Source organism: Tursiops truncatus, chromosome 12 (genome assembly GCF_011762595.2).
Source record: "Tursiops truncatus isolate mTurTru1 chromosome 12, mTurTru1.mat.Y, whole genome shotgun sequence".
Taxonomy (NCBI): Eukaryota; Metazoa; Chordata; class Mammalia; order Artiodactyla; family Delphinidae; genus Tursiops; species Tursiops truncatus.
Genome location: NC_047045.1, coordinates 8,726,924 through 8,740,623, shown reverse-complemented (window position 1 = coordinate 8,740,623; position 13,700 = coordinate 8,726,924). Strand labels below are relative to the sequence as shown.

Sequence of the window (13,700 nt, the reverse complement as noted above, 5' to 3'; positions counted from 1 at the left end):
TACATCTAGAGAATGTGCCCCTAAACAGATTTTATATTCCATTAGCCTAATCATCACACAATTAAATTTAGACACCCTCCTAGCAGCTGCCACCGTTCCTTAGTTTTAAACTGTAATTTACAGTAGTCTGGAGACCACATGCTGTTTCCAAACTATGCCCATTAAGTGTATAGACTGTCCACACTCAACCTATCCTATCCTACTGTCCATCTGCAGCTTCCCTCCTGGGCCCTTATCAGTGAAATCAATTACAGCCTCACGTCTTCGCGTTTCACGTGCCGTCAAATCCATTCTCACACTGCACACTCAGGCTAATTGTGTGAATGCCTTTCCCCCGAGTTACTGGGTTTGAACGGTTGCTGAGCCCTGTCACCTCCTGGCCAGCAGCGCACACAATATTCCCACAGTGGTGTGTTGGCCTCATTTTGGATGAACCCTTTGGTGCTGCTCTGGGTGTATCTCTTCTTCTCTCCGCTCCGATTTTCCCTTCCCCAGCAACTTCAGGGGCAGATATGGCTCTAATGCTGATTTGTCCAGAGTCTGTGAATAGAAAATAGTGAAGCTGAAACTATAGGAACTTCTATATATATATCAACTTCTTGAAATACAGATATTTGTTAAATACAAAAGGTGGGAAGGAAAAGAAGGGTACAGCAGAACTCGATGTATATATAACGTATAACTTGTATTCTCTTCGACGAACTCAGTCAGCATTTTGAAATGGTACATGTTTAGACATTCAGTAGACTTTTGTAATAGATACCATTAAGGGCTTTTGTGTCTCTCTTCCGTTTCTATCTTCTTCCCTAATGCAGGCTTTAAATTCTCATCTATAATGTCAGTGTCAACTGCCACAATTATGAATATAAAAAAATAATGAAATATCAAAGTATGCCTCCCAAGTAGCAAGTGGAATTTGAATGGTACTCTTAAAACATTCTAGAACACGTTAGGTATTTCTAAATTTGGAAGAGGTCTAGAACAATCCCTTCATTTTTCACATAAGAAATTTAGGTGTTTGTTTATATGAAATAATGGAAACAGCTTTTTTGTTAACAAGAATATAGTTAATTAATGATAGTAATTCTGGAATCCCTGACCAATTTTGGAAGCAAATATAAAACTCCTAGGTTGAGAGAGTGAGAAAATGTGAAAATGCCAGGATCAATTCCATTTTCTGAAATAATACTAGCGCCATCTAGTGGCCAAAGTAATAATTTCCAGTTAATAGCATCTGTGTTTATGATTAATGAACTGTGCTTTTTTTGGGGGGGGGGGTGTTTGTTTGTTTGTTTAATTGGGGTATAATTGCTTTACAATGTTGTGTTAGTTTCTGCTGTACAATGAAGTGAATCAGCTATATGTACACATACATCCCCTCCCTCTTGGACCTCCCTCCCTCCCACCCCCCATCCCACCCCTCTAGGTCATCACAGAGCACCGAGCTGATCCCCCTGTGCTTTATAGCAGGTTCCCACTAGCTAGATATTTTACACCTGGTAGTGTATATATGTCAATCCGGATGTCCCAATTCATCCCACCCTTCCCTTTCCCCCTGTGTCCATATGTCCATTCTCTACATCTATGTCTCTTTTCCTGCCCTGCAAGTAGGTTCATCTGTACCATTATTCTAGATTCCACATATATGCGTTAATATACAATATTTGTTTTTTCTCCTTCTGGCTTACTTCACTCTGTATGACAGACTCTAGGTCCATCCACATCTCTACAAATGACCCAATTTGATTCCTTTTTATGGCTGAGTAATATTCCATTGTATATATATACTGCATCTTCTTTTTGGGTCTAAATATTTGAATACTTTAGACTACAAATGTAGTAAATGCTACCATTTCTGCCTGTGATTAGCCTCTTCCAAAGAACATAATGATTCATAAATTGTTGTTTAAAGTGAAATTGGAAAAGACGCAAAATCCAGTACAGAAAACATAAGGTATTTCCTCAATTATCTTCCAAGAAAAGTTTGTGTTCATCTAAAAATCCATTGATATATTTATTATTAAAAACAGCAACAAAATACTATTTTTAACCAAGGCAATACAATTCGTACCAATTTATTATTTAATATACATTGCCAACCAAAATGTAAAACACATAAATTATTTATTGATTCTAAAAATCCATGGGATTAGTGCTTTATTATTTTCCTGTTCTTTGGACTAATAAACTAAAGCATAATGAGTAGATTGTTGTATTTGTATAGGGAGGGAAAGCCCATTTTGTGTTTATCTAGCGCAAGAGTTGTTACCTAGGATTCTGTGAAAACTTAGACATTTCAAGCTAAACTTTTTGTGTTTGTGTGTATTTGAGAAGAAGAAACCTAAGCTCTCTTCAGATTCTCAAAGGAGTTTCTGGCACCTTAACTGTTTATGAAACCCAGAGCACCAGTTACACAAGTGGGTTCAGTGAAAATTCATCAAGTTGTGTGCTTGAGTCATGGTATACCTGAAAAGAAATTTTACAACTTTAGGAGCCATTGTTTTTGTGTTCCCAAACTTAAATAATAAACCCTCACCATGTGCTGAGATAAATATGTGGTAAAGGTTATTAAAGCCTTTTGAGGATCAAATTCCAATGGTAAAGTACGAGGAACTTCCCTTGGGTTGTTGAGAAACCTACTCTAAAAACTACTATAAAATTAAAACTTTCTGAAACTTGATCCCTGCTTCCAAAACCCACCCATGCTGCTTCTTACTGCTTCTTCCTCCACAGCTGGTAAAGTGATGTTTGGAATCTTTAATGCACTGCCTGAGGAAGAGAATTAGATGCTTATTGTCACTCTCCCACAAGAAAGGAAAAAGAACTTGGAAAAATAAAGACCATGAAAGACATGCATGCTTTCGATTTGTATTATAACACCAAGCCTGTGCTGGTGATCTATTTCTCATCTCTCACCTTCAGATTCCGCTTGTTTTCCTGCTCTGTGAAAGTAAACCTGGGCCTTTGAAATATTCTTCCTCTGCCACTTGAGCCTGAAGCTTTGTGAGTAGAAGGTGCCAGGGAGACGTTGCAGGAGGAAAAGAGTTTTGCTTCCTGGTTGCAGGGTGCTCACCCAGCAGGGTCCTGCTGGTTCGGGGCTTCTCGGATCCCAGGCTCATGCGGCGTCCAGCCCGGGCAGTGCCTGGGGGTCAGCGCACTCAGCGGGCAGCAGCTTCCTCCAGCCCCACCCCTATGGTGCATACACACACACACACACACACACACACACACACACACACACACACACACTCGGTGCTTTTGTAGCAGAGCGCCTGACTCATCAGGGTTCAGCTCCTGCTGATGGTGGTGCGTGGCACCCAGCAGCCAGCTGCCTCCTGGATGGCCCCGCGTGGGGTTCTGGGTGGACGTCCTCCTCTGAGATGCTTCCCCGTGAACAGCTCTCCCTGGCTCTCTGGAGGGTGGCTAGCCAGCAAATCCTGCCCGTGGGACCCCACTGGGACATCCGTGCTACGCACGAGCCAGGGCAGTGAGCAATTCCAACAGGGTCTGTGTCTGAGCCTGGGGTCTCCTCTTGGGGCACTTCATCCCAGCCCCAGGGACCCTGACCGGTCCTTATGCTGCTACTCCTGTATTCTTCAGAGTTTTTTCCAATTCTTAGTACCCCATCCCTCACGTTCTAATCCCCTGGTGTAATTAATAATTCTTTGTGTTAAACTTACACGGTTTGGGCTTCCCTGGTGGCGCAGTGGTTAAGAATCCGCCTGCCAATGCAGGGGACACGGGTTCGAGCCCTGGTCCGGGAAGATACCACATGCCGCAGGGCAGCTAAGCCCGTGCGCCACAACTACTGAGCCTGCGCTCTAGAGCCCACGAGCCACAACTACTGAGCCCGTGTGCCACAACTACGGAAGCCCGCGCACCTAGAGCTTACGCTCCACCACAAGAGAAGCCCGCGCACCGCAGCGAAGAGTAGCCCCCGCTCGCCGCAACTAGAGAAAGCCCGTGGGCAGCTACGAAGACCCGATGCAGCCAAAAACAAATAAATAAAATTTTTAAAAAACCCAAAACTTACACGGTTCAACTTATTGTGTGGTTGTCCTCTCCTCAGTGGACCCAGAGGCTGTTACAGCCTCAGTCTCCACTCAGCTGAGATGTGCTAAAGGAATCTATCAATATGTGAAGAGAATAGTAACTAGATTACATTAATTCTATAGAACAGTTAATCTGGTTAAACACAGTGGTATGGCTTGCTACCTCCTCTTTACAAAGATTTCAAATACATGAAGAGTAGAGACGAATCCTTAATTGACAGCAGTTATGCAAACAGGACCAATTTTTGTATGTGTAATTCAGAGAAGCTTGTAAATCAGATATTTGTACAATGGAGTAGCGTTGAAAGGTGTGAAGATCAGAAGTATGGAAAAATATCTGAGAATTCTTAACCAGTCAAACAACTCAAATATGGTTCTTTTCCTTTAAAGTCCAGAGACATCTTAACAGCAAAGAGCGTGAGTGGTATGGTGGATGGTAATTTGGGGTTATTGTAGCAGCCATTTTCCACTGGTCCACCATTCTCTCTCCACCTGTGGTTTGCGGGAGTCTGACTACCTAACACCTCCATCCTCCTCCGCCCCCTCCAAGCCCCACCCTATGTATGACATGAGTCTGGTGATCAGCTCTCCCACCCTCTGGCTATGAAGATTGGTGTAAAATGGGCACAGGACACAAATCTATCTAATGAGTGTGAACCTGAGCACTTGACTGGAATGTTTTGCAAAGAAGATCTCTTTCTGCTGGGCTTACTGAACAGCTAGGATGTAACCCTGGATGTGCTGATCCCATCTCAGCCAGTGCACAGGGGAAACCTGTCTGATAAAGAGGGAAATGGGAAAGCAGAGCCAGAAGATGCAAAAAAAAAAAAAAAAGAGAGAGAGAGATTGCTGATGACATCATTTGACAACCTGGATCTGGCCTCCAGCTGCAGGTTATCTAAAGTTTTCAGAAACAGGAGATGATGAAAACAGGTCAGTGAGAGCTGAGTTCTGTCCCTTGTGGTCAACATAGTCCTGACGGCTACTGTCACCGCCAGTGGTTTGTGTACCAGAGGCCCTTTGGTCGGTCGTAGGCGAGAGCGAGTGAGGTTCAGCCAGGTTTGTATTAAGCACCTACTGTGTACACAGCTCTCTGTGCTAGAGAATGAGCATTGGAATGATCAAATCTGACAAGTTTTTCAGGGGTGTTTGGCATCCTTACCAGAGCAGACACTTCTACCCTCAGTGTTCAGTAACAAAGTGTCGCGGCTCTGGATCAGGCAAGCTTCCTTAGAATATTTGGAAAAAAACACTTGGCAAAATGGCAAAACACAGTTTTTACGCTGCAATTCTTTTTTCTTTTTTTGCAATCTCTGATCTATTTTTTTCTCACCCTTTTACCAGTTGATGGTGGTGGAAATATTGAGATAGAAATAACCCGCCCAAATCCAGGCCAGACTTCAGGCAGACCTGAAGCAGAATAGGGAAGCTGGTGAGAGGCTGAGGTATCCGGCTCCCTTGTCCTCTTCACATACATTTAAAGTTTTCACCACTGTCTTTGTTTTTATTTTTTATTTTCAAGACTGCTTGTCACACGCCCCAGATCCGGGAGAGCTTTGTATAACATATAAAAGCAAATTTTAAAAGAAATACAAGATGTGACATAGTGACAAAAGCCAGAAAATAGTGCATTCGAACGGACCTGTCCCTCTTTCTTTGGGTCCTGCTTCGTCTTCTCCAGCTGGGGGGTGACAGCCTGAGGGCCTGGTGTCTGTCAACATTTCTCACAACCGTGATATTTAAACACAGGCCTCTTTGTAGTGATTTTCTTACATGCAGTCTTTTTTGGAAATGCGCCAGAGACATTTAATACAAAAGGTCAAGTTTTCTCCCCTGCCTTCCACTTAAAGCAAAATATTTTTTCTTTATTTTATTTATGGAAGGGTTAAGTTCATTATTCTTATCATGCCGTCCTAGGTTGCTTCATTACAATCCATAACTAGTGTCAGTTTTTTATAGTTTAATCTGTTCTCGGATGTTGACATTTTCTCCTAGATGCTTATCCCTATTTGTTAAATTTCTTTTTTCTTCTTTTTTTCTTTCGTACTTAAAATTCAAAACTCAGTGCCAATCTTTTTTGAAACTCTGTACTTTTCTGTTTTGCTACGAATGTTTTTTATGAGGGAAATATTCTTAGAGTGGTGGTTACACGACAATCTGGGACTAAATGAATGCTATTTGCTATGTAATCTCATCTTCTAAATGTATCATTTTAAATAATTCTATCAAAAGATGGATTCATATGAAAGTATTCTAGAACACTACTCATTACGTTACAATGTACCATATGTTAGCAGTAAACTGTCAGCTCTAAGAAGCACAGTCTGCAAGGGATCTAATCATAAAGCAACATACATCGGGTGCTGTTTACTGGCACTTCGTCCTAGAAGTTAACATTTACTCTTTGCCTCAAAATGAACATTAGACATTACAAAACTAGAACCTGTTCTCCAAATATTCTAAAGTAAGATAACTTAATACCTGTCACTCCGAAGTGAACAGAACACATCTCATCTGCTCACAGTCTCTTCTCTCTGCAAAGGACCTCTTTGTTGACAGAGCAGGTGTGGCTACTTCGGACAAGAACATCAAACTTTCTGTAATTCCTAAGGATGTACCATTGACTCAATGAATGCCTCCCCTCAAAGGCTGCAAAGGGAGAATTTAACCAATATTTTCACCTGCTGGAAGTTTAAATATTTGTAAATAGTTAAAAATGCAAATATGTAACAAAATTGAGTTATGGCTGCTCTACAGTTAGTTACACATTATTATTTAGAGCATGTTAATTTTAATCCACATGCTTTCTAACGCCAAAAGGATTTGAAAGTGTTCACAGTCAAATATGTGCCTTTACAGCAAGGTCCTACTGTATAACACAGGGACTATATTCAATATCTTGTAATAAGCTATAATGGAAAAGAAACTGAAAAAGATACAGATATAGTTAGATAGATATACATATAGGTATAACTGAATCAATTTACTGTATACCTGAAACATTGTAAATCAACTATACTTCAATAAAAAACAAAAATAAAATAATAAAATCTACTCATATCATAAATGAAAAAAAATGAATAAAACATATGCCATTAAAATTATCAGGATAAAACATCATGATCCAAGAAAGGAGATATTAACATACTTGTACCAGGACAAAAAAGGCTACGAACACCTAGAATAAATTTTGCCAGGCAAGGCATAAAAACAAAGCATAATATATTGTATAATGATCAGCCAATGAAAGGAAGTATAATCCTTCAAAAGACACAAACATTTTCCAAGCACTAATCTCTAAGACTGATTGCTCCAAGTCTACAGGAGGAAAAATTAAGTATATTACAATCTATAAAAGTTTTACAAAAATACCAAAAATCTATCCTATGACCAGCTTTTACTTAATATCAATGACAACCAAGGAATAGATGGTAAGCCTTCCTCTTGTGAAAAAATGTTTTTGAAGCACTAACATTATGTTTTTAGGTAAATGATATCAATTGGTGTGTAGGTCATACATAGAAAAGATCAGGATAAAATGGTTTTCAAATTGTTCTGGGTGGAATTCTAGAAATTTCGTGCTGGAGCCTCCAGGCTGAGCCGTTTGTGCTCCGCAGAACCCCCCATTCTCCCCACCCTCCCCCATTTCCACAAAAGCAGCTCCACCTTTATATGTGTAAGGCTTCTGCAGATGATCGCACCGGAGGCACAGTTTCCAAGCTAAACAGGGACCGTCAGGGTGAGTACTCTATGCCAATCAGGTTCTAGCTCAGGTAGCCTTTATGCAGCGTGTTTCTTCAACATCAGTTGCCGATTCTTACAACAACCCTAGGAGGGTGTCATTATGATATCTCTTTTACTGACACCAGGAAACTAAGACTTTGAAAAAAGGCATTTTATGAGTGAAGAAGAGGTGGGGTTCCTGGAAGCCCAGGTCATTGGGATTTTGAAGTCATCAGGGAGAATGACAGGCATGGCTCTGGAGAGTGGAGGTCTTCAAGAAATGAGGAGAGTGGCATTCACAGCAAGGAGTGGCCAGTAGAACCTGTGGGGGAAATTCAGCACTGGAGATTTCTAGGAAAGAGAGAGGGCCAGTGAGGACATCTGTTCTCCCTCCCAGATCAGGGGCATGAGAAGGATGGAAGAAAACATGTCCTGGGGGCCCAACCAGGTGTGAGGACAAGATTAAGGAAATGTTCAGGAAGTGGGTTGGGGACCATGGATTTGTACTGATGACTAACCACGAGGTCCAGGGCCATGGAAGAAGAGCAGGTGGAAGATGAAGTCAGAAGTGGGAGGGGCAGAGCCATGGGAGCTTCTGCCCGTGGTTGATGTAAAAAGAAATACGGGCCATGGTGAGATTTTCTTGATGGACCCATCAAAGGGGTGGGTTTTTAGAAAGGTAAGTTTCTTAAAGGAGAACCCAGATAATTAGGGCTTCCACTTGACCCCTGCTAATAGGGATATGGACTCTAGAGAAGCGTGGGCTTGCACTGAGTGCCTGGCTTCCCCCTTAAATTCTGCAAATGGGGCTCCAAACTCGCAGAAGGGCCATCTCACCCTACGGTTCTGCACCCACTCCAGTGTGTGGGCTTTTCCCCACACCAGCAAGCAATTCTCTGACACCAGCAGGATGACTCAGTCCTGAGGCTATCCACCTGGGGACACCATCAGGTCCCACAGGTTCAGAGCTAAAAGACTGCCCTCCCCCTGCTTCAGATGCCAATCTCAAGTGCAGGTTGTCACCTGTGCTCCCGACCAACCCAGCTATAGATTGGAGGTTCTGAGGACCCCTCTCTTTGGGTGTGATAAATTTGCTAGAGCAGCTCACAGAACTCAGAGAAATAGTTTACTTACTAGATTACTGGAACAGCCAGATGGAAGAGCTGCACAGAGCAGGGTGTGGTAAAAGGGCACAAAGGTTCCATGCCCTCTGCAAGTCTCCATGTGTTCACCAACCCGGAAGCTCTCCAAACCCTGTCCTTTTGAATTTTTATGGAGGCACGTCACATAGGCACAATTGATTAGGTCATTGGCTATTGGCCATGATTCAACCTCCACCCAGAGGTGGGGGTGGGCGGTGACTGAAACTTCCAACCCTCCAGTCACATGGCTGGTTTTCCTGGCTACCAGCCCCCATCTTTAGATACTTTTGAAAAGTCACTTCATGGACATAAGCTCAGCTGTAATTGAAAGGGGTTTGTTATAAATATCAAGACACCTTTATTTCTCTTATCACTTAGGAAATTCCAAGGGTTTTAGGACCTCGGTGCCAGAAATGAGGACGAAGACCAAATACATATTTCATATTATAGACCACAATATCACACACCCCAAGGATGAAGGGGCTCCCGTTTCACCCTTTCTAGTAGAGAAATGGAGGCCAGATGGAGGTGTCCTTACTGGGAGCGTCATGAGTGGTTCCTCTTAACATCTGCCAGGGCAAGCAGATTTTGAGCTTATAAGTTATAGATCTAGCTGGCAAGATAGTCCTATTTCAAAAACGCTCTGGAAGCAGATTCCTACTAGTCCAGTTTAAGTTTGGATCTAATCGTCTGTGACCAGGGCCTGTGTGATCCTGTCGCAAAAAATGGCTTCCAAGAGTCCAGGGACATGACAGAGAGAGGCAAATGAGGGCACCCTTGTGTGCTGCTGCGCAGATCCCAACAGATGTCCTCTGGGAATCTGATCAAAAAGAGAGTTTAAAAAGACTTTTAAATTTCAGGGCTGAGATCTGTCAACAATAAGTGACAGAAATAGGTAATGTTAAACGACCATGTTTACCCACACGTGTGCCCAGCTTTCTGCCTGCTGCTACTTCATGGGGAGAGTTTTTCTGACCAAATGCTCAGACTCTCTCCCTTCCATATCATCCAGAAAGGGATATTTTATTGCTAAAGAGAAATTTTGCCTTTTGCAATGCAAATTAAGAGACAAGAGACTGATGAGTGACCTAAATATGCTGGAGAACTAGCAGCTTTTTGGGGAAAAAAAAATCTTTGGGAGTAGCCAGATGGGGTGGAGGTAAAGTAAATGGGAGAGGAAAACAGGATTTTAAGAAACATTTACAAGGACCACATACTGTTTCATTATGTTTAATGACCAAAAGAAAATAATTTCAGCCTTTTGAAAATACTTTTGGCCGGTGGAATGTGTTCCTTTCTCATAACACCAGGCTCAGGCCAGACCAAAAGAATGGAGGCTCAGTGTTGGGCTCCTTTAAAAAGGGATCTTGTGCTGTGACCACTGGAAGTCAAGGCAGAGACATCTTATTTCAGATGGAGATAAAGATGCAGAGTCCGAATGAGAGGTGGTGCTGGAGTAATAAATTTGGAATTTCTATAAATAGACTTAAAAGTAAACCTTGAGACTGAATTTGTTATGCACATACAGAGGGAAAAACAGACTGTGAGAGACCAAGCCTCATAAAAAAACCACAACTGAGAAGCACAGAATGAAAGAGAAAACATAAAAAGTAGAAATATCAAGAACTAGGAGGCTTACGATGAGAGGTGTCAGAGGAAATTGTCCAGGAACAAGGAAGACGCCATATAGCATGAGTTTCAAAGAACTCAAGAAGTTACCTGGTTCAGCCTCTTGCATGGAAAACATCCACTGAAGCGTCTTTGGTGAGTGTCCTTCTGGCTTCTGGGTGAACATTTCCTGTCACAGGAACTCCTCTCAAAGACAGTCCCTGCGATAGACTGACTCAATGGCGATGATATTGTCCTCAACGGGGGGAAATTAATTCTCAAGGGGGAGCCAAAAAATCGTACTCTTCTGGAATCTGTGGTATTAAAATGTCATTGTTGGGGGTGAGAGATGGTGGCCAATGATTAGGAAAAAAAATGTCTCAGAAGTCTCCTTGATGCAAAATGGTTAAGAAACACAATTTATACTAATCTGCAAGTTAAATCCTAGTGGCTTAAAGGAACAACACGTATGTGGTTACAAGTCCTTCACTGGAGAGTGAGGGATGTGACGGTAGTGGTTTCAGGAGTGTCCAAGTTACACTTGGACACAGGCTGACAAGGCTACACAATTTTGGGACTGGTGCCATTGTGGATCACTTCCTTGATGGGGAGGAGATGGACTGGAGAATCGTGGGCATTTTCTCTCTCTGCCTGGAAGTCACAGCATCTCTTCTGCTCACATTTCATTGGCCAGAACAAGGCACAGGCACTGTCTAAACTCAGAAGGACCAGGAAACACGTCCAGGGAAGGAACTGACTATTTGGCCAGCATCACTATGTCTGCCACAGAGCTGTCTCTCCTTGTTTGGCATCTTTGAGCAACACATTGCCACTTTATCCCCTCTTCTACAAAAGAGAAACTTAATTTTCTCTAAATTCCTCTCACCATTTCTGGCATGAGAAAATCAGCAACACATATATCAAACTGTGTTTCCTCCTCAAGACTCTGTAATTTGTCCATGACTATTTAAAAGCATCCAATGGGACTGCAGTCCTTAGTGGGGGCGCCTGTGGCAGTGACCCCAGACCTAAGTATGAATTCTTCGATGCAGTCTAATTTTTTTTTTATCTTGCCACATTATTCTGTGCACAGATACTAAGGTCCTAGTCAGCCAAAATCCTGGGCTACTTTTTAGTCTGCAGGAAAGCAAGAAAGTCTTTTCTTGTTTGTTTGTTTGTTTGTTTGTTTTATCAAGGATTAGAAACTGATGGATAAAATTAATCAATTATTATCCAAACAATGCACTTCCAATAATAGATTTTTTAAATTTGTTTGTTTGCTCTTTTGTGTAAGAGAAGATGAAAATAAGGCTAGCAAAGCAATGGCTATTTAAAACAAGTTATAATTTATGGTTCTTAAAAATATTAGTTACATAAGCATTGACCTGTGGTTTGGTGTTTGTTTTGCTGGGTTTTGTTGTAAGTGAAATGCCTTCATGGAGCTATTGAGGCTGACCCAACACAAGTGGCTAATCAAGGAGGTGAAACCTCAGTGGCTGACGTTCTCAGCAGCTTTTATTCTCAAGACAGTGTCTCAAGTTTCCTCTTGATTTTAGTGACAATTATGATTGTACTTCCTGTCCTTTTTTTATACCCTTTCCCCACATTTCCCACAGAAATTAGAACTCACACAGTGAAATGGATCACTGTGAAAGACAGCCAGCTGATAAAAAAATTACCTTCTAATTTTTTAGATCAAAAAATTCTTACATCCTAGAGATTATTATATTAAGTAAAGTAAGTCAGACAGAGGAAGACAAATATCATATGCTATCACTTACATGTGGAATCTAAAAAATATATAAATAAACTTATTTGCAAACAAAAATAGACTCACAGACATAGAAAACAGAGGGGTTATGGTTAACAGAGGGGATAGCGTTGGGGGGTGGGGGAAGATAAATTAGGAGTTTGGGGTTAACATATACTCTACTATGTATAAAATAAACAACAAAGACCTACTGTGTAGCACAGGGAACTATATTCGATGTCATATATATAGGTATATAAAAAACTAAATCACTTTGCTGTACAGTTGAAGCTAACACAACACTGTAAATTAACTATACTTCAATTTTAAAAATGGTTTAAAAATACTTAGGTGAAAGACACGGCAACTGTGAAAAATAAACTTTACAAATAAAAAATTTTCTCTTACAATAAAGTTTCTTACTTCCTTTTCAGCTTTCAAGGACCTTACATACAGAGAGCACACAAGAGAGAGAGAGATAGGGAGAGGGAGAGAGAGAGAAAGGAAGGAAGAGAGGGAGGAAGGAAGGAAGGAAGGAAGAAGAAAGGAAGGGAGGGAGGGAGAAAGGAAGGAAGGAAGGAAAGAAGGAAGAAAGGAAGAATAACAAGATAAGCATCAAAAGATTTGCAGAGGAAACTAATAGACTTTACATGGACTAGAATCACAGAAAAGAATCCATAGAAGGAGAGTGCCTTAAAGTTTGTCTGAAAGAAAGAATATTACTTGGAAAACTGTGCGATTGGGACAAGGCATTCCATATTTTTCCATGTGTGGGGTCTAGTATGAACAAAGGTGAAGTGGTAATGAGAGGAAGTTGCATGACTAAGAGGACAAGGAGTAGGGAAACTTTACCCAAAACCAGAGTTGGTGCTGAAAGTCCTGACAGATAGATTTTGAAAGATGTGTGCGTCACGTTAGGCTGATGAGAGTTTAGACTTGGCATTGAAGAGTCACTGAAGGCTTTTGCAAGAGTAGCGCTGCGATCAAAGCCAACTCTTATGACAGACATTGTGACAGCAGTATCTCAAATAGATTGGGTAGAGACAGGGTAGCAATAGAGCGAGGAATTAGAAACCAAATGCATTTATCCTGTGTGACATGGCTAGAGGCTGCACCGGGGACTAGAACAGTAGTGAGAACAAAAAGAAACACTGGATAGAAGAAAGGTGACAAAGGGAGGAATAAAGGTCAGACTTCATCAACTGACTGCAAGTGGGAAAAGAACAGAAAAGAGGCTTCCAGTCAACATGGAAGAGTAAGATGCTGAGCAAAATACCCTCCCCCATTTTAACCACTAAAAACTACACCACAGCCACAAAATAAAATCCATAGCTGAGCTGAACCAAAAGTCAGAGTGGTAACAGGGAGGTGAATCTGAAGGATTAAGAAAGAATCAGGATGGATGGTAACACTTGCCCTGGGAAG

At 41.6% G+C, this 13,700-nt stretch overlaps 1 long non-coding RNA gene across 1 annotated transcript in view; it reads right to left on the bottom strand.

Moving 5' to 3' along the window:
* Positions 1-7,700: 7,700 nt before the first annotated feature.
* LOC141275978 (uncharacterized) overlaps positions 7,701-13,700 on the bottom strand; it is a 31,019-nt gene continuing 25,019 nt past the window's right edge. The window contains exons 3-4 of the long non-coding RNA XR_012324693.1: positions 10,637-10,839; positions 7,701-8,097 (exon numbers count right to left, since the gene is read on the bottom strand). This is a non-coding gene — a long non-coding RNA (uncharacterized lncRNA). The remainder of the gene's footprint in view (positions 8,098-10,636; positions 10,840-13,700) is intronic.